We start from the raw sequence: 20,618 nt of genomic DNA, 5'->3' as shown, positions 1-20,618 counted from the left end.
AAGTTGCAGTGTGTAGTGTATGTTAGACAAGCTGGCAAGGTGCTTGGTTTGAGAAGGATGGAAGTGGCCTGCCATGTAGTGGGGGGAGGATTATTTGAAAAGGATTTTGTAATATCTTTTGATGAAAAATATTAAGTAAGTGCGACTGTATTAATAGAGGAACTGTGTAAGCCAATGTATAAGGTAATCAAGCTTTTTAAATTTGTAATTGGGTAGTTTCTTATTGTTAGAATTCTGCATATGATTGAAGTTTTGTGTAGAAAATTTATAAAGAAACGTACTATTTTGTCTGGTATTTGAAATGAGTGACAAGAGCAACCGTACACAGCAAGATTGTTAAGAAATACACTCCTGGAAATGGAAAAAAGAACACATTGACAAAGGGGTGTCAGACCCACCATACTTGCTCCGGACACTGCGAGAGGGCTGTACAAGCAATGATCACACGCACGGCACAGCGGACACACCAGGAACCGCGGTGTTGGCCGTCGAATGGCGCCAGCTGCGCAGCATTTGTGCACCGCCGCCGTCAGTGTCAGCCAGTTTGCCGTGGCATACGGAGCTCCATCGCAGTCTTTAACACTGGTAGCATGCCGCGACAGCGTGGACGTGAACCGTATGTGCAGTTGACGGACTTTGAGCGAGGGCGTATAGTGGGCATGCGGGAGGCCGGGTGGACGTACCACCGAATTGCTCAACACGTGGGGCGTGAGGTCTCCACAGTACATCGATGTTGTCGCCAGTGGTCGGCGGAAGGCGCACGTGCCCGTCGACCTGGGACCGGACCGCAGCGACGCACGGATGCACGCCAAGACCGTAGGATCCTACGCAGTGCCGTAGGGGACCGCACCGCCACTTCCCAGCAAATTAGGGACACTGTTGCTCCTGGGGTATCGGCGAGGACCATTCGCAACCGTCTCCATGAAGCTGGGCTACGGTCCCGCACACCGTTAGGCCGTCTTCCGCTCACGCCCCAACATCGTGCAGCCCGCCTCCAGTGGTGTCGCGACAGGCGTGAATGGAGGGACGAATGGAGACGTGTCGTCTTCAGCGATGAGAGTCGCTTCTGCCTTGGTGCCAATGATGGTCGTATGCGTGTTTGGCGCCGTGCAGGTGAGCGCCACAATCAGGACTGCATACGACCGAGGCACACAGGGCCAACACCCGGCATCATGGTGTGGGGAGCGATCTCCTACACTGGCCGTACACCACTGGTGATCGTCGAGGGGACACTGAATAGTGCACGGTACATCCAAACCGTCATCGAACCCATCGTTCTACCATTCCTAGACCGGCAAGGGAACTTGCTGTTCCAACAGGACAATGCACGTCCGCATGTATCCCGTGCCACCCAACGTGCTCTAGAAGCTGTAAGTCAACTACCCTGACCAGCAAGATCTCCGGATCTGTCCCCCATTGAGCATGTTTGGGACTGGATGAAGCGTCGTCTCACGCGGTCTGCACGTCCAGCACGAACGCTGGTCCAACTGAGGCGCCAGGTGGAAATGGCATGGCAAGCCGTTCCACAGGACTACATCCAGCATCTCTACGATCGTCTCCATGGGAGAATAGCAGCCTGCATTGCTGCGAAAGGTGGATATACACTGTACTAGTGCCGACATTGTGCATGCTCTGTTGCCTGTGTCTATGTGCCTGTGGTTCTGTCAGTGTGATCATGTGATGTATCTGACCCCAGGAATGTGTCAATAAAGTTTCCCCTTCCTGGGACAATGAATTCACGGTGTTCTTATTTCAATTTCCAGGAGTGTATTTTGCTGATTTGTCTAGTTATGAGAATTTTATGAAAGGGTGGATTATTGTTATGGCTTCATGAAGCGTAGTCACACTTGGAGACTTTGTTCTCATTTATCAGTTGTTAAGTTTGTAACCTCCCCACAAAAATAAAATAAATAATATGAATATGATTCTAATTTAGTGTAACCTCAAAACAATATTCCTAAACCTCTCAACAGTAAAAATCGTAATTATGTCGTTCACATTCGGTATAACATCCCAATAAAAAATTAATTCAGTAATATGGTAGTAATACAATGTAACTAACCTCTCAATTAAATTGTCACTCACTTATGACTTTTCAATAATTCACTGTGAATTTAACCTGGTAAATTTTGGACGACAGCAGTACTGCGTCATGGCCCTGAAAGATCATTCTGAATAAAAAAAGGAAAAATTCTTACCTCAATGAAGTTGCCGGATATATCTGCTCTTACAATAAATTTTTTGGGCACAGCTCTGTGCAATGCTGGCCGACCTATCTGTCATTTATGAAAGGGAACAACTGATTTTTCTATTGCAATAATCGCGATGATCATGGATGAGAGAAATTAGTAAATTCTTTAAACTGAAATGAATGGTTGTTAAAAGTTACTTTTTATAAGGAAGATTATTATTATGAGAGTTTTAAAACATTTACATGCGACTTGAGATAACATTACTACGTATGCGCGAGGCTGCTTTTTATCTTATACAATAATACTCAGGCTGCGGCATCGCTGCGCCGCGACCGGGCCAGCCAACACGATACACCATACCAAACCAGAGCAGACACCAGACTAGCAACAACTTACTGCTACAGCTACACAGTTCCTACTGCAGTCAACACTGCTCTCTGGTCAGAGACCTTGCATATCGCAGTCAGCGCAGAGCAATACATCGAAATTACATCTGCTCGGACCTTTTACATAACCCTCCACTGGGGGGGCAAAAATTTGGCAGCGATTGTGAGTCAATTGGTCTTGCCATGAGCAACAAATTTTTCTAAAATCTACTTAAATAACTAAGTTTACAGTCACAGGGTATATACATGTATATATAAGTGCAGAACATGAAATGAAATAGAGTGCACATGCACTGAGTACAGAACATATCAAGCAATGACAAAATGTATACGCAATGAGTACAGAACGCATTAACAAATGACATAAAGTGCACACGCACTGTATATATCTCTACCATTTTACAAGAACTAGGATACGCAATGAGTACAAAACATATTAACAAATAACATAAAGTGGACACGCACTGTATATATCTCTACCGTTTTACAAGAACTAGGATACGCAATGAGTACAAAGCATATTAAAAAATGACACAAAGTGCACACGTACTGTATATATATTATTTACCATTTTATAAGAACTAGGAAAGGAAAGGGATGGATTGCATCATGGTTTTAGCACAGTAGGTTGCATGTAGCTGCACTGAAAGTCCATATCTTTCTACAGAAGCACAACACCAAGTGAGACAATCTGAAGTTCTCTTCCATGAAGTATTAATCAGTGTAGCCAAGACACTGAAATGTCGTATTAATATTCAATGTCATCATTTTGGTAGTACATTAGGTACACCAAACAGTGGGACCATAATAACATCTCCATCGTTCAAGGTGGTGGGCAGTATGATGTGTCAACACCACATTCCTGTAAGGTACACCAACGTAGAATTAGTGCAAAAACCAAATATAGTGCTCCATGATAATGAGGATAGACAGGACAAACGGATATTGCAGTAATTTCTGGTAATTAGGTCAGAAGGTGAAGGACATTAAGTCTTATGCTAGTCATCATTGAGAATTACGCTAGGGTATCAACCGATTTGAGTAATTGTTGGCACTGGTTGCCTAGTTACTAAACATTTCTGTACTATGTATGGAGTATTACAGAACATTATTCATAAGTCATCTTATTACACTAAATATTGGCACTCATTGGCCAGTTACAAACCATTTTTATGCATTATTCAGAAGTCATCATTCAAAACAAGAGTTAATGAGTGTAGCATCAAGCTACTGGTATTCATATATAATAGAATGTAAGTGACATAAGACAAATTTAAAATATAAGAAACAGTGGCATTCATTGGCCAGTTACAAAGTGTTCATATAGTTTTAGAAAACATTATTCAGTATTATTCAGAAGTCATCATTCAAAATGAGAGTTAATTATTGGCATAGCATTTATAAAGTATAACAAAAATATTATTTACAGAAATTATTGGGATAGAATTTATGCATTATTACAAAACATCATTCAGTATTACTCAGAACTCATCATTCAAGTGACATAGGACATATTTAAAATGTAACACACTGTAACTATTACTCAAGGTCTGTGTTCCAATAATACATAGATATAATGGATTCAATACATCTGACAAATCTGGATTATATTTAGTACTATAAATATCTCTTAAACTAGTAGCATTATTTGGGACTGGTAATACATTTTTTTGTGCCAGCAATGCATTGCGTTGGGATTGATAATTAATTGCTGGGGCATAAAAATATTTACTTTTGACTTATTGCTGCAAATAAGGATTAGTAACGTCATTCGTCATGAGTCAGCTGTAGCAGGGTTATGAAACAAGTAGAGTATATGTGATCACATTCATGAATGACACACACAAATGGGTAATAAAAATGCAAGTACTAGAACAGCACATTATTTTCATGAATAGCTTCTCCTGGAAGAAATAGAAAATGGATTATTAAGCTGAATGAAGAACCACATATTATGCTGAAAAGTAGTGAACTTCGAATTAACTCAGTATGTATGTACTCTAGCTGTGCTTTCCAAAACATTCAGTCATTATGCCATGCAATATAAGACATACTGTCAAAACGAACTGCAACAAATACTTAAATAACTACACAGCATTTCTTAACTAACAGTAAATATAAAAACTTCATCATTATCCTCATCTGCAAAGAAAAACTTTATTATACATATTACCATAACTTCATTACTATCATCACCTGCAAAGAAAAACTTCATTATTCATATTAGCATATTCTTCATATAACTATTCATCATCATTCATTATCATCTGCAAAAAAGACACTTCATTATTCATTATTCATATTATACTTCATACAACTATCTATAGTATAGAGCTTCTTATTTCTAGCATATTTCATCACTAAAACTAAGATGTGTAGTTCTGTCTGACAGCCTGCATCAATCGCCTCGTATTCTGAAAGAAAAATAATTAGTTAAGACTGCTACCATATGATGTGTATAGTATATTCTTGTTAATGCTTGTTAATTCTGATCCATTTACTCTTCATCACAAGGTATTCCATTTTCTTTCGTTCATTCCGAAGGTCAAATTCCCATTTCATAGTAATCCACTGTGGTTTGTTTAAGTTATTTCTTTTACACGTTATTGCTTTCTGAAAATGATGAAAAAGAATTAATATCTTGCATTTAAATCATATACCCATTAAATAAAAACTGGTTTCTAGTGATATAATTAAGCATACAGCATAAAATGACAGAAAACGTATTAGGTCAAAAACATAGACAGTTTTCAAGTGCAAAAAATGTACATAGAGTATCATAATGTAGTAGCAAAAAAAAAAAAAAAGTAAAATAGTCACGATGTTAAGATATCATAAGACAAAATGTCAAAAGTCAACTGGTGTTTGTCATATCTTAAAGATTTCGTAGTGCATACAAACAAAACAGGAAAACAATCATACATACACGAAAAATGGAAAATGTGCACGGTCTGATACATAACGACAAGAAAAGCGACCTGCTAACCTTATCTTGCCAGGCACTTGCCAAGAAAAAATACGATAATCATCAGTAAGTAGTCACATACATAGAATTGCATAAGTGGTCATAAAATATGTAAGTTTATCTGGAAAAATGTGCACGGTCTGATGTGTAACGACAAGAAAAGCGACCTGCTAACCTTACCTTACCGGGCACTTGCCAAGAAAAAATATAATAATCATCAGTACGTAGTCACATTGAAACGCGTACGTTTCATATGTATTCTTTAGCGATGGCGAGGCATGACAGAATCTCTGACCAGAGAGTTATTTTATCGTTGCTAGTCTGCGCTTGACTGCGCGAGTGTTCAGTTGCGAGTTGGACTCTGTCTGCAGTAGTAGTCAGTCGGCAGTTGCGTGTAGCGAGTGGACGGTTGTACTGAGCGGCCGTCGGCATGCGACATCGGCGTGCTCTCCTTGCATCTCTGGTCACGGTTCGGGACGAGGTATATTGTTAGAGAAGGTAATGAAGCAGCATTGCGTTCAGCTAATAACATTTGTTAACTGTAATTAATTTGTTCAAGAATTGCCCCAATAATAATTTTCTTATAAAGTAACTGTTTTACAGAAAAAGATTCATTTCAAGTTAAATAATACTTCCTATGCATTCCCTCCAAGAATCAAAATTAAATATTGGCCAGCTTTGCACAGAGCTGAGCCGAAAAATAAAAGCAGATATAGATGCAGTTTTACTGAGGTAAGAATTTATCAGGTTTAATTATTTCACAGGGCCGAAGGTCAGCGCAGCTGCCCTTATAAAATTTATCAGGTTTAATTATTTGTGTTGAGATGTTACATTCAGTTCATGCCTCATTATTTAATTAATATTATTGTGAGTTTAATGAGCAATCTTCATTAGTTAATTTTTGTGTGGAGTTTACATTTGGGCCATTATTATTCTTTAAATTTGCAAGGAGGTTACATTGGCTCACTTGTATTATTCACTTTTGTGGGAAGACAACATTTGGCTCCATTTTCCTATTTAACGATATTTTGTGGGGAGTTTAGATTTTTAGCTCATTATCATTGTCCTTTTTATTTTTGCGGGGAGGTTACACTTGGCGACATCCGGACCAGGATCGTATCTCTTTGAGAATCTTCTGATAAGTAGTCAGATATCTGCTCTTATTTACTTAAATATAATTAGCATTTGGCGCAACGCTTTTACTAATTTTGTCACTTTCTTCCACAGTTCATCGGCAATTCGTTGCTCTTTGTTGTATTTGTATTTGTTGGATTTTGCATTGTCTTTGTCTCATTTGTGAATAATTGTGACTAGTGTAAAAATGCCGCAAAAGACTGTTAATAGTGCATCGCGAGGTATAATGAGTGAAATAACCGACTTAAATAACTTCACCGATAGTACTTGTGACACACAGTGTATAGATGACAATCCTCCGTTTACTGACAATCAGTACGTACCGACCACTAATAATGATTTTGATCTTAGTGATGAACAGACGAATTCAATTGTGTCCTCTGTTAATTTGACGACAATTGATGACGCGGGGCGTTCTGTTGCAATGAGCGCTGCCCAGCTCAACACAACCGGTTTGCAAAATTCACGTGACAAACAGACAAATTTTTCTAATGAAAATGAACAGTATAATCAGAGTATGACAGATTTATTTAATTCCGAGGTAGTGATTAACAATGCACATCCGATTAGCAAACATTTTCAAGAATCACAGAATATCCAAATGGATACACAAAACGTGACAATTGTGGGTATGCCATCAAACTGCACAGAGAATGGAGTAGGTAATATTGGATTGGATCAAGTAATGGCACTTTTTAAACAACTTGTTAAAAAAATAGATAGCAATTTCAAACAACAGAAGAAAGAACAAGACGAGAATCTCAAACAACAATTTTGTGAAAATTTCAAACAATTTAGTGAACAGAACAAACAACAACGTAATGAAAATAACGAAAATCTCAAACAACAGGTTAATGAAAAATTAGACAACAATTCCAGACAGTTAAATGAAAAATTAGACAGCAATTCTAGACAGCTTAGTGAACAGATTAGAGCTGTTGCCGCGCTGTGTCATGATACTAAGGAACAATTGCGTGAGGAAATTGAGGCTTGTGCTAGGAAAAGTAGTGGAGAAATTAGATCTGTTGCTCAAGAATTAAGGGATATGCAAACAGCTGCAACAGAAACACTTAGAGTGGAAATTAGTGCAGTCGGTAAACAATGCTCTGAAAAAGCAACACAGTTACGCGACGAGTTTAAAGTAATGACAGCAGAACTTTCACGTACAGTGGATGCAAAGATCGACGCGAAATTCGAACAGCAGAACAGTCAAATTGACGAGCGTTTTAGTCTTCACCTACATAACAGTGATATGCGTTTCCGTAAATTTATACAGGAACAGAATAAAGTGAAACGACAAGTCATGGAAACAATCACCGCACGGAGGCAGGAAGATAAACGTAAATTATTTGCGAAAGCAAAAACATATGTAGACAACAATATTGCTACAGTGTCCGACGAAATTAATACCATCAGACAGTTGAACACAGAATTACGTGATGAAATTTCTGATTTTAAATTGAAAACAGACACACACACAACAGACTTTCAGACAGTGACAGACAAACTCGAACGATTAGAACTAACACGGGATTCTGATGTCATCAAAGCTGACGTTAAAAAATTGAGCGAAACCACACGTAAAATACAAAAACAAATTAATGCTTCTGACACTAAAAACCATGATCAAATAAAAATACTGACTGAAAAATATGATGAATTGGCCAGTCGTATTGATGTTATCGAAAGTAATAATGACAGCAAATCAGACGATACTGCACCGATTTTGTTTAACCAAACACCTGAATTCCAAAATTTACAGCAGACAATCAATGAGATCGATTTGTCTAATAACACATTACACAGAAAATTACTTTTGAATGCATTATGGGAACAGCAGTGATCAATAAAATTGAAAATTATTACTATTAAAAACAGTCTTGATCACAATTTATTTTATAAAATAAATTTTATAAAATAAATTGTGAACAAGACTGTTTTTAATAGTAATTATTTACATAGAAAATTGTCAAGTTTACAGCAAGAGGTAACAGAGATAAAAGTATTTCAGTTAATAACACGTCACAGCATACGGCGAATTCCGAACATTTCTCACACTCACACAGCCAGTATAATTTAGGTAATCTACAAAGAGTACGTGAGTCAGATTCCGAACAGTTCCAGTCAAATAGATTCTCATTCAATCCTGAACCGGTTCCGACTTACAGAGACGATAATTTTGATTACAAACATTTTCTATCAGTGAGAAAATTCAAGGTATTTAAAAATGACAGAACACAAATTCACCCCCTGGATTGGATACAACAATTTAGCTTTGCTTTTCCACCGACTTGGCCCGTAACACACAAACTTGAATTTATTTGCAGTTTTTTGGAAGGCGAACCGGCAACTCGTGTTAGACCGATCGCGAGACAATGTTATTCGGTAGAAGAGTTTCAGAATGCTTTTCTGTCAGCGCATTGGTCGAAGACGACACAGTGTGGAATTAAGGATCAATTAATTAGTTTACCAAATTATGAGAACTCAAATTTTTCCACTGTCACGCAAGTTTTTGAGCACATGGTCCAACAAAACCAGTACTTAAGTGAACCTTATAGTGAATCTGCACTTATTCATCTATGTATTTCTAAATTACCACGGTCATTAAGAGTGTCACTTTTAACGGGCCAGCAGAAGGAAAACATTTCGGCATTCAGAGATCTGTTACAGCTTTTGGAAGTGCAGCAATCAGATTATTCCTTCGTAAACAAAAATTTTTCATATAATAACCAAGGCCAACAAACTTGCAGTAATTACTATCAGCCACGCAATTTCAATAGCAAAGGTAATTGACGTTTTAGGAACGACAACCACCAGAACTTTAATAACAGACAAAATTTTAATTATCAATATCGTCAAAATTATCAGCAACCGGAACCACATTTTGGTAACAGTAGACGTTTTTCACCGCAACAGCATGAAAGTCAACCGGTTAGTATACCCAATCAACAATGTAATGCACAAGGTCAACCAAGCTTTAATGTTTCGCCGCGTGCACGTACAGTCCCAGCTACAACAAATAGTAACGCACGCCAGCAAGGAAACAATTACGTGCAGAAAACACAATATTTCAATTCCTATCACAATGCACCGTATAGGAATGACTATCACGATAGACGTAAAAATAATGAGCAAAATTTTCAGCGTACATATAATAACAGTCGGTCTTACCAACACCAAAATCATCCGGAAGAACATATTCTCATGAATGAACCAGATAGTAGATATCATCCAGAACGTAATACGTCTGGAAGAAATAACAGAACAGTTCAAATAGTGGAAATGCCACAGCATCTTGCCGAAAATAATAACACGTCAGATAGAATTTGACTAGATACTGTACAGATCGCATCTTCCAGTAACACAAGCACTACTTTTGACACGCAGAATGTTGTTCACGAAAATGTTATTACTTTTGACGACATCAGAGACACTCTTTTGCAGGAAAGACCAATTGTTCAGAAAACCATTTCACACCCTGTCATCGAAATTAAAATTGGATCATCGAAATTTTCGGCAGTAACGGATTCTGGATCACCTATGTCAGTTATTAATGAAGAAACTTTCAATGAGTGTAACAAAGAGAATACCTATCCTACGTTACCATTAGGCAAAACAAAAGTGAAAGGAGCAGTATCGAGTAAAGGAGTAGACGTTAAATTACAGACACATTTATCATTTTGCATTGCAGGTCATACATTTCACTCAAATTTTTGGATTGTTCTTTTATTGACAACCGACGTTAGTTTAGGTACTAATTTTCTGGTACAACACGACGCAATTATTGACTTTCAAAATTCCTATTTAATGTTAAAGGATGAAAATGTACAATTGGCTTTAGAATTTCAGCACTCATTATCTGCAGAAGAACAAACAATTAATCGCACAGAGGTCATTTCCGTATCACGTGGCATAGACTGTAATTCCACATTGTTCACAGATACATACGTACATAACTATAATACTCCAGACGAAGCTGACTACGACGTAATGCAGATGATTTCTGATAAAGTTAAACAAAGCAGTGCAAATACAGACGACGAACGCACGCAACTGCACAAAATTCTTTTACAGCAAGCTTCAGTTTTCGACAACATTCCTGGTACTATGTCCGGTTTTATGTATGAGTTTCAAGTCAAACAGCACGACACATTTAAAACCAAGCATTATCCCATTCCATATATCCATAGAGAACAAGTTAAGAAAGAATTGCAAGATATGCTTGACCAAGGAATTATTGAACCGGCAGTTAGTCCGTACATAAACCCGCTCCATATTGTTAAGAAAAAGGATGGCTCATTTCGCCTCGTACTTGGTTCCCGTCACATCGATGACATTATTATTAATGAAACAGATCGACCACAGACATTAGAAGAACTACTACAGAAATTTCACGGTACTACTGTTTATTCTACATTAGATCTGAAATCGGGATTTTGGCAAATTCGGCTCCATCCGAATTGTAGAAAGTACACAGCCTTTCTCTGTTTTGGTGACCGTTATCAATTTTGTAAATTACCATTCGGCTTAACATTTATTTATTTAGCTTATGGCATATAACACATCATGTAGAAAAGACATACAAATCATAAGACACAGAAATAAAGTGTAGTCACAGTGTGTAACATATAGTTGTAGATATAAAAGTGTTTAAAAATAGTGTATATAACAAGCAAAAGTTCACAAACAAACATCCAGATTTGTGACATAGTCTATTGCACTTTCAGTCGCGGTCAGAAACTCATTGGGGTCTCCTGCAAAACGTCTCAGAGGGCAATCTTCCACGAATCGTCTGCCGGTCCGCACCGCAGTCACATCTCGGAGTGGTGATTTTGCCCCACCTGTGGAGGCTGTCTGCACATCTGCCGTTATTTGTCCGAATTCGATTCAGGGTCGTCCAAATTTTCCTTGGAAAATTGAATCATGGTGGTTGGACATTGATGCATGGCATATTCTGCAGGTTTTGGGGCACAGATTCTCTCCACCGCATTTTCCAGAGGTTGCCATAATCCGGATTGAGAGGATGCGTATTTTTTCCCTTTTTTAAAGAGGGGTGTCTTGAGCGCAATCTGTTCATCTCCAGGGCAGGAACATCCTTATGGACTGGGGTGTAAGGCTAGTTCGCGTCCGTAGTAGAATACTACACGTGCACCCTGGGTAACGCTAAATGAACTAGCACTAAAGGCAACCAGATAATCCTGTGCTGGATCTCCTGGTAAACACATCATGAGTGATACCGACCAAATGAACGATCGGCTTAACAATTTCCTCAGCAGCTTTTATTCGCGGTTTGAATACGATACCTCCGACAGAACTTAAAGACAGAATCACAACGTACGTAGACGACATTCTTATTGCAGAAGCTAACTGGTCTGAACACAATATGATTCTTGAACAACTGTCGCAAACTTTTCGTGCACAAGGACTCACAGTTAATCTCAGTAAATCGCACTTTGGTAAAACTTCTATAAAATTTCTCGGACATGTAATTTCAGCAGAAGGCATTACGCCTGACCCGGAAAATCTTCAAGCTCTACGTGACATTACTGTTCCTACGACGAAAAAACAACTACGCAGCTTTTTGGGTTTAACTAACTTTTTTCGTAAATTTATTCATTACTGTGCTTTAGACACCCCTAGATTATGCCAATTGACAGGTAAAAACAGTATTTGGTCCTGGGATAAGCAAGCACATTCTGAATTTATGAACCTGAAACATGCTTTGTTGAATGCACCACTTTTATCGCACCCAGATCCTACCAGAAATTTTTCCATTGCTACCGACAGTTCTAACACCGCTTTAGGCGTACATGTTTTCCAGGAAATTGAAGGAGATGATTCTACAGTAATTAAAAATATCGCATTCTGTCACCTGCTGAACGAAATTATTCTGTTACAGAACTGGAAACATTATGTGTTGTTTGGGCTTTTACGAGATTTCGGCATTTTCTTTATGGAAGACACACTACCGTTTACACAGACCACAGAGCGATACAGTTTTTACTTTCGGCTACATTCACACATGACAGATTAAGCAGATGGAAACTTTATTTGCAGGAATTTAATTTCACAATTGTTCACATTCCCGGCACACAAAATATTGTAGCAGCTGCACTATCCCGTCCTCTCAGCAACAATCAGCAAGACATCGCAACCAACCTCTGCAAAGCAAATTTCAGTGTCATGTACATCCAACAAGTTGCATTTGAAAATTTTATTTCGTCGTCATTACAAGACATAGCACAAGAGCAAAGTAAAGACAACGTGTGAAAAGAGATTAAACAGCTCTGGCAAGATAGGAATAATGTTACCATTAGAAACCATTACACTGTGCGCAATGACATTTTGTTTCGTCGCTCTCATCCTGACAACAACAATTGGTATTATGCATTCCTGACGAGCTTGTTAACAAATTAATCTGGTATACTCATTTAAGTTACGTACATTACGGAGCTAGAAAATGTTTTCTTATACTGAGACAGAACTGTTATTTTACGAACATGGAGAAACGTATTCGACGAGTTTTAGCGTCATGCAAAATCTGCCAGAAAGCTAAATCAGATACAACTTCACATATTCCTCCATTACATCCCATTGTACCTGTTAAATTAAGTCACATGGCCGCTGTAGACATTTTTGGTCCGATTCCCAGAACTAATAGAAGTTTTTGCTACATCTTTGTCGCTGTTGAACTCACTTCAAAATTTGTTACCTTCACCCCGTTACGCAAAGCTACTGCTAAAACTGTTTCGAAAGCATTTTTGAAACATTTTTTATTTCATGTAGGGCATGTGTCGAACGCAATTTCCGACAATGGACCACAATTTCGATCTGCTATATGGACACGTATGCTACGAGCTAGAAACATTTCTCCGATATATATATCCAGCTACCACGCTTCTTCGAACCCTTGTGAACGATTAATGAAAGAAATTGGTAAACTGTGTAGAATATACTGCCATAAAAGACATATTGATTGGGTCACACACATACTCTCATTCCAAGATGTAATTAATTCCATACCAAATGAATCTACTATGCTATCTCCGTCTGTTATACTGAAAAATGTTGAACCACCTAACAAAATTCAAGAATTAGTAACATTTCCTACATCTCGTCGACTACGACACCATGAAATAACTGACACTGCGCTGAACAACATCAAACGTGCCGCAGAGCGCCGGAGAAGACAGCAAAAACAGGTTTGTACACGCCGTGACTTTCACGTTGGACAGAAGATATTAGTACGTACACCACACTATTTAACCAACAGAGAAAAGAGTAAATGTAGTAACTCAAAAACAAACAAAGTAATTACCAGTCCCAAATAATGCTACTAGTTTAAGAGAATTTTGAATAATACTGATCAGCTCTGAATAGTATGTCACTTCAGTAGCGACTTCTGAATAATACAAAAAGAAAAATGCTTTGTAACTGGCCAATGAATGCCACTGTCTATTGTAATAAGATTACTTATGATGCCCATGATTATTAATTATGTATAAATGCTATGCCAGTAATTAACTCATTTTCAATAATGACTTCTTAATAATACAAAAAAAAATGATGCTTTGTAACTGGCCAATGAATGCCACTGTTTATTGTAATAAGATTACCCATCATCTGGCCAATGAATGCACCTGTTTACTGTAATAAGATTACTTATGAAGCCCATGATTATTAATTACATATAAATGCTATGCCAGTAATTAACTCATTTTCAATAATGACTTCTTAATAATACAAAAAAACGATGCTTTGTAATTGGCCAATGAATGCCACTGTTTATTGTAATAAGATTACCCATGTTGCCAATAATTACTATAATTAAGTGAATTATGTTAATACTATGCCATTCATTAGGTTATGTTTTGAATGATGACTTCTGATGTTTTGTAACTGGCCAATGAATGCCACTGTTTATTGTAATAAGATTACTTATGATGCCCATGATTATTAATTATGTATAAATGCTATGCCAGTAATTAACTCATTTTCAATAATGACTTCTTAATAATACAAAAAAATGATGCTTTGTAACTGGCCAATGAATGCCACTGTTTATAGTAATAAGATTACCCATGATGCCAATAATTACTATATTCAGTTAATTTTATGAACATTATTCTGTAATACTACATACATGGTACAGAAATGTTCAGTAACTGGGTGATGAATGCCACCCATTACTAGTGTTATTATCAATGAAGACTACTATGTGACTTAATGTCCTTCACCTTCTGACCTAATTACCAGAAATTACTGCAATATCCATTTGTCCTGTCTATCCTCATGATCATGGAGCACTATATTTGGTTTTTGCACTAATTCTACGTTGGTCTACTTTACAAGAACATGGTGTTGACATGACATGCTGTCCACCACCTTGAGCGATGGAGATGTTATTATGGTCCCACTGTTTGGTGTACCTAATGTACTAGCAAAATAATAACATGGAATATTATTAGGACATTTCAGTGTCTTGGCTACACTGATTAATACTTCAAGGAAAAGAGCTTCAGATTGTCTCACTTGGTGTTGTGCTTCTGTAAAAAGGTATGGACTTTCAGTGCAGCTGCGTGCAACCTAAAGTGCTACAACCATGACGCAATCCTTCCTATTCCTTTCCTAATTCTTGTAACATGAAAAAGTCATATACAGTGCGTGTGCATTTCCTTTCATTTGTTAATAAGATCAGTTGTCTTGAAATTACTAAAGACTTCTATAGTGCATGTGCACTTTATTTCACTCCTTGATATGTTTATTTGTTGTAGAAAAATACTAGAGAGGATTACAGTGCGTGTGCACTCTATGCCATTTTTTAATATGATTTGTACTCATTTTATAATTTGCTGATATGTTCTGAACTACAGTGCGTGTGCACTTTTGCCATTTGTTAATATGTCTTATACTGAACTTCAGTGCGTGTGCACTTTTGTCATTTCTCAATATGATTTGTACTCGTTTCCTATACATTTGTGATTTCCTGATATGTTCACTACTTCAGTGCGTGTGCACTTTTGTCATTTATCAGTGTGATTTGTACTCATTAGGTTTATTTATTGTAAAAATATTAGAGAGTTTTACAGTGCGTGTGCACTTTATGCCATTTGTACTCATTACGTATACATTTTGTGGTTTTCTGATATGTTCTGTACTACAGTGCGTGTGCACTTTTGTCATTTATCAATATGATTTGTATTCATTGTATATACATTTTGTGATTTAATGATATATTCTGTACTACAGTGCGTGTGCACTTTTGTCATTAATCAATATGATTTCTACTCATTGCATATACATTTTTGTGATTCGTTCTCAACTACAGTGCATGTGCACTTTTGCCATTTGTGAATATGTTCTGTACTCATTGTATATATATTTTGTCATTACCTGATATGTTCTGTACTCAGTGCGTGTGCACTATATTTACTTCAGGTTCTACACCTATGTATCTGTATATTTTGTGTTTGTAAAGTTAATTAGTTAAGAAAAAATTTGTTGCTCATGGCAAGTCCAAATGACTCACCATCGCTGCCCCCCAGTGGATGGCGAGGCATGACAGAATCTCTGACCAGAGAGTTATTTTATCGTTGCTAGTCTGCGCTTGACCGCGCGAGTGTTCAGTTGCGAGTTGGACTCTGTCTGCAGTAGTAGTCAGTCGGCAGTTGCGTGTAGCGAGTGGACGGTTGTACTGAGCGGCCGTCGGCATGCGTCATCGGCGTGCTCTCCTTGCATCTCTGGTCACGGTTCGGGACGAGGTATATTGTTAGAGAAGGTAATGAAGCAGCATTGCGTTCAGCTAATAACATTTGTTAACTGTAATTAATTTGTTCAAGAATTGCCCCAATAATAATTTTCTTATAAAGTAACTGTTTTACAGAAAAAGATTCATTTCAAGTTAAATAATACTTCCTATGCATTCCCTCCAAGAATCAAAATTAAATATGGGCCAGCATAGCACGGAGCTGTGCCGAAAAATAAGAGCAGATATAGATGCAGTTTTACTGAGGTAAGAATTTATAAGGTTTAATTATTTCACAGGGCCGAAGGTCAGCGCAGCTGCCCTTATAAAATTTATCAGGTTTAATTATTTGTGTTGAGATGTTACATTCAGTTCATGCCTCATTTATTTAATTAATATTATTGTGAGTGTAATGAGCAATCTTCATTAGTTAATTTTTGTGTGGAGTTTACATTTGGGCCATTATTATTCTTTAAATTTGCAAGGAGGTTACATTGGCTCATTTTTATTATTCGCTTTTGTGGGAAGACAACATTTGGCTCCATTTTCCTATTTAACGATGTTTTGTGGGGAGTTTAGATTTTTAGCTCATTATCATTGTCCTTTTTATTTTTGCGGGAAGGTTACAACATAGATAGAATTGCATAAGTGGTCATAAAATGTAAGTTTATCTGAAAAAATGTGCACGGTCTGATGTGTAACTACAAGAAAAGCGACCTGCCAACCTTACCTTGCCGGGCACTTGCCAAGAAAAAATATGATAATCATCAGTAAGTGTTCATATAAATATCTGCAAATGGCATTACATTGTGATAAATCATAAAGTATATTCATTCGATAAAGGGTTTAATATTGGAGACATGGTGATTGCCTTTACTTTTTCTGGTTCTCAGAGTTTCGACGTGTACTACATTGGGGTGAGGAATGCTGCGAATTCTGTATGGACCTGCATATAGAAGCTCAAATTTACTGCATCTACTCTTTCCTCTGTTGGATAAATAGTGTGTGCGTACTACTATCTTCCGCCCAATGTGAAAGTCACGGCGTGTGCAAACCTGTTTCTGCTGTCTTCTCCGGCGCTCTGCGGCACGTTTGATGTTGTTCAGCGCAATGTCAATTATTTCATGGTGTCGTAGTCGACGAGATGTAGGAAAGGATACTAATTCTTTAATTTTGTTAGGTGGTTCGACATTTTTCAGTATAACAGTCGGAGATAACATAGTAGATTCATTTGGTATGGAGTTAATTACATCCTGGAATGACAGTATGTGTGTATCCCAATCAATATGTTTTTTATAGCAGTATATTCTACATAGTTTACCAATTTCTTTCATTAGTCGTTCACGAGGGTTCGAAGAAGCGTGATACTTGGATATATAGATCGGAGAAATGTTTCTTGTTCGTAACATACGTGTCCATATAGCAGATCGAAACTGTGGTCATTGTCGGAAATTACTTTCAATACATGCCCTAAATGAAATAGAAAATGTTTTACAAATGCTCTCGAAACAGATTTAGCGGTAGCTTTGCGTAACGGAGTGAAGGTAACAAATTTTGAAGTGAGTTCAACAGCGACAAAGATGTAGCAAATACCTCTATTAGATCTGGGAATCGGACCAAAAATGTCTACAGCGGCCATGTGTCTCAATCTAACAGGTACAATGGGATGTAACGGAGGAATATGTGAAGTCGTATCTGACTTTAGCTTTCTGGCTGATTTTACATGACGCTAAAACTCGTCGAATACGTTTCTCCATGTTGGCAAAATAACAGTTCTGTCTCAGTATAAGAAAACATTTTCTGGCTCCATAATGTGCGTAACTTAAATGAGTATACCAAATTAATTTGTTAACAAGCTCGTCAGGAATACATAGTAACCAATTGTTGCTGTCAGGGTGAGAGCGGCGAAACAGAATATTATTGCGTACGGTGTAATGGTTTCTAATGGTAACATTATTCCTATCTTGCCAAAGGTGTTTAATTTCTTTCCATAAGTTGTCTTTACTCTGCTCTTGTGCTATGTCTCGTAATGACGACGAATTGAAATTCTGAAATGCAACTTGTTGAATATACATGACGCTGAAATTTGCTTTGCAGAAGTTGGTTGCAAAGTCTTGCTGATTGTTGCTGAGAGAACGGGATAGTGCGTCTGCTACAATATTTTGTGTACCGGGAATGTGAACAATTGTAAAATTAAATTCCTGTAAATAAAGTTTCCATCTGCTTAACCTGTCATGCGTAAATTTTGCTGAAAGTAAAAACTGGATAGCTCTATGTTCTGTGTAAACGGTCGTATGTCTTCCATAAAGAAAATGGCGAAATCTCGTAAATGTCCGTACAACACATAATGTTTCAAGTTCTGTAACAGAATAATTGCGTTCAGCAGGTGACAATGCGACTCGCAAAGGCGATGTTTTTAATTACTGTAGTACCGTCTTCTTCAATTTCCTGAAAAATGTGTACGCCTAAACCAGTGTTAGAACTGTCGGTGGCAATGGAAAAATTTCTAGTAAGATCTGGATGTGATAAAAGTGGTGCATTCAACAAAGCTTGTTTCAGATTGACAAATTCAGAATGTGCTTGGCTATCCCAGGACCTAATAGTGTTTTTACCCGTCAATTGACATAATCTAGGGGTGTCAAAAGCAGAGTAATGAATAAATTTACGAAAAAAGTTAATTAAACCCAAAAAGCTGCGTAGTTGTTTCTTCGTCGTAGGAACAATAATGCCACATAAAGCTTGAAGTTTTTCAGGGTCAGACGCAATGCCTTCTGCTGAAATTACATGTCCAAGAAATTTTATAGAAGTTTTGCCAAAGTGCGATTTACTGAGATTAACTGTGAGTCCTTGTGCACGAAATGTTCGTAACAGTTGTTCAAGAATCAAATTGTGTTCAGACCAGTTAGCTTCTGCAATAAGAATGTCGTCTACATACGTTGTGATTCTGTCTTTTAATTCTGTCAGAAGTATACTATTCAAACCGCGAATAAATACTGCTGAAGAAATTGTTAAACCGAACGGTAATTTGCAAAACTGGTAACAGTCACGAAAACAGAGAAAAGCTGTATACTTTCTGCAGTTCGGATGGAGCTGAATTTGCCAAAATCCCGATTTCAAATCTAATGTGGAATAAATAGCAGTACCATGGAATTTCTGTAGAAGTTCTTCTAGTGTTTGAGGGCTATCTGTTTCATTAATAATAATGTCATTGATGTGACGCGAAACAAGTATGAGGCGAAGTGAACCATTCTTTTTCTTAACAATATGGAGCGGGTTTATGTACGGACTAACTGGCGGTTCAATAATTCCTTGGTCAAGCATAGCTTGCAATTCTTTCTTAATTTGATCTCTGTGAATGTATGAAATGGGATAATGTTTTTCTTTAAATGTGTCGTGCTGTTTAACTTGAAATTCATACATAAAATTGGACATAGTACCAGGGACGTTGTCAAAAACTGGACCTTACTGTAAAAGAATATTGCGTAGTTCTGAATGTTCGTCGTCTGTATTTGCACTGCTCTGTTTAATTTTATCAGAAATCATCTGTATAACGTCGTAGTCGGCTTCGTCTGGAGAATTATAGTTGTGTACGTACGTATCTGTGAACAATGTCAAATGACAGTCTATGTAACGCGATATAGAAATGACCTCTGTACGATTAATTGTTTGTCCTTCTGCAGGTAAAGAGTGCTGAAATTCTAATGCCAGTTGTACATTTTTATCCTTTAACATTAAATAGGAATTTTGAAAGTCAATAAATTGCGTCGTGTTGTACCAGAAAATTCGTACGTAAAATAACGTCTGTTGTCAATAAGGGAACAATCCAAAGGTTTTAGTGAAACGTATGACCTGCAATACAAAACGATAAGTGTGTCTGTAATTTTACATCTATTCCTTTACCAGATACTGCTCCTTTTACTTTAATTTTGCCTAATGGTAGCGTAGGATAGGTATTCTCTTTGTTACACTCGTTGAAAGTTTCCTCATTTATGACTGACATAGGTGATCCAGAATCGATTACTGCTGAAAATTTGGATGATCCAATCTTTACTTCAATGACGGGGTGCGAAATGGTTTTTTGAATAACTGGTTTTTCCTGCAAAAGAGTATCTCGGATGTCGTCAAAAGTAATAACATTTTCGTGAACAAGATTCTGTGTGTCAAAAGTATAGCTTGCGTTGCTGGAAGATGCAACC

This window comes from Schistocerca piceifrons, chromosome 1 (assembly GCF_021461385.2).
Source record: "Schistocerca piceifrons isolate TAMUIC-IGC-003096 chromosome 1, iqSchPice1.1, whole genome shotgun sequence".
Taxonomy (NCBI): Eukaryota; Metazoa; Arthropoda; class Insecta; order Orthoptera; family Acrididae; genus Schistocerca; species Schistocerca piceifrons.
This window is presented reverse-complemented; position numbering follows the sequence as displayed.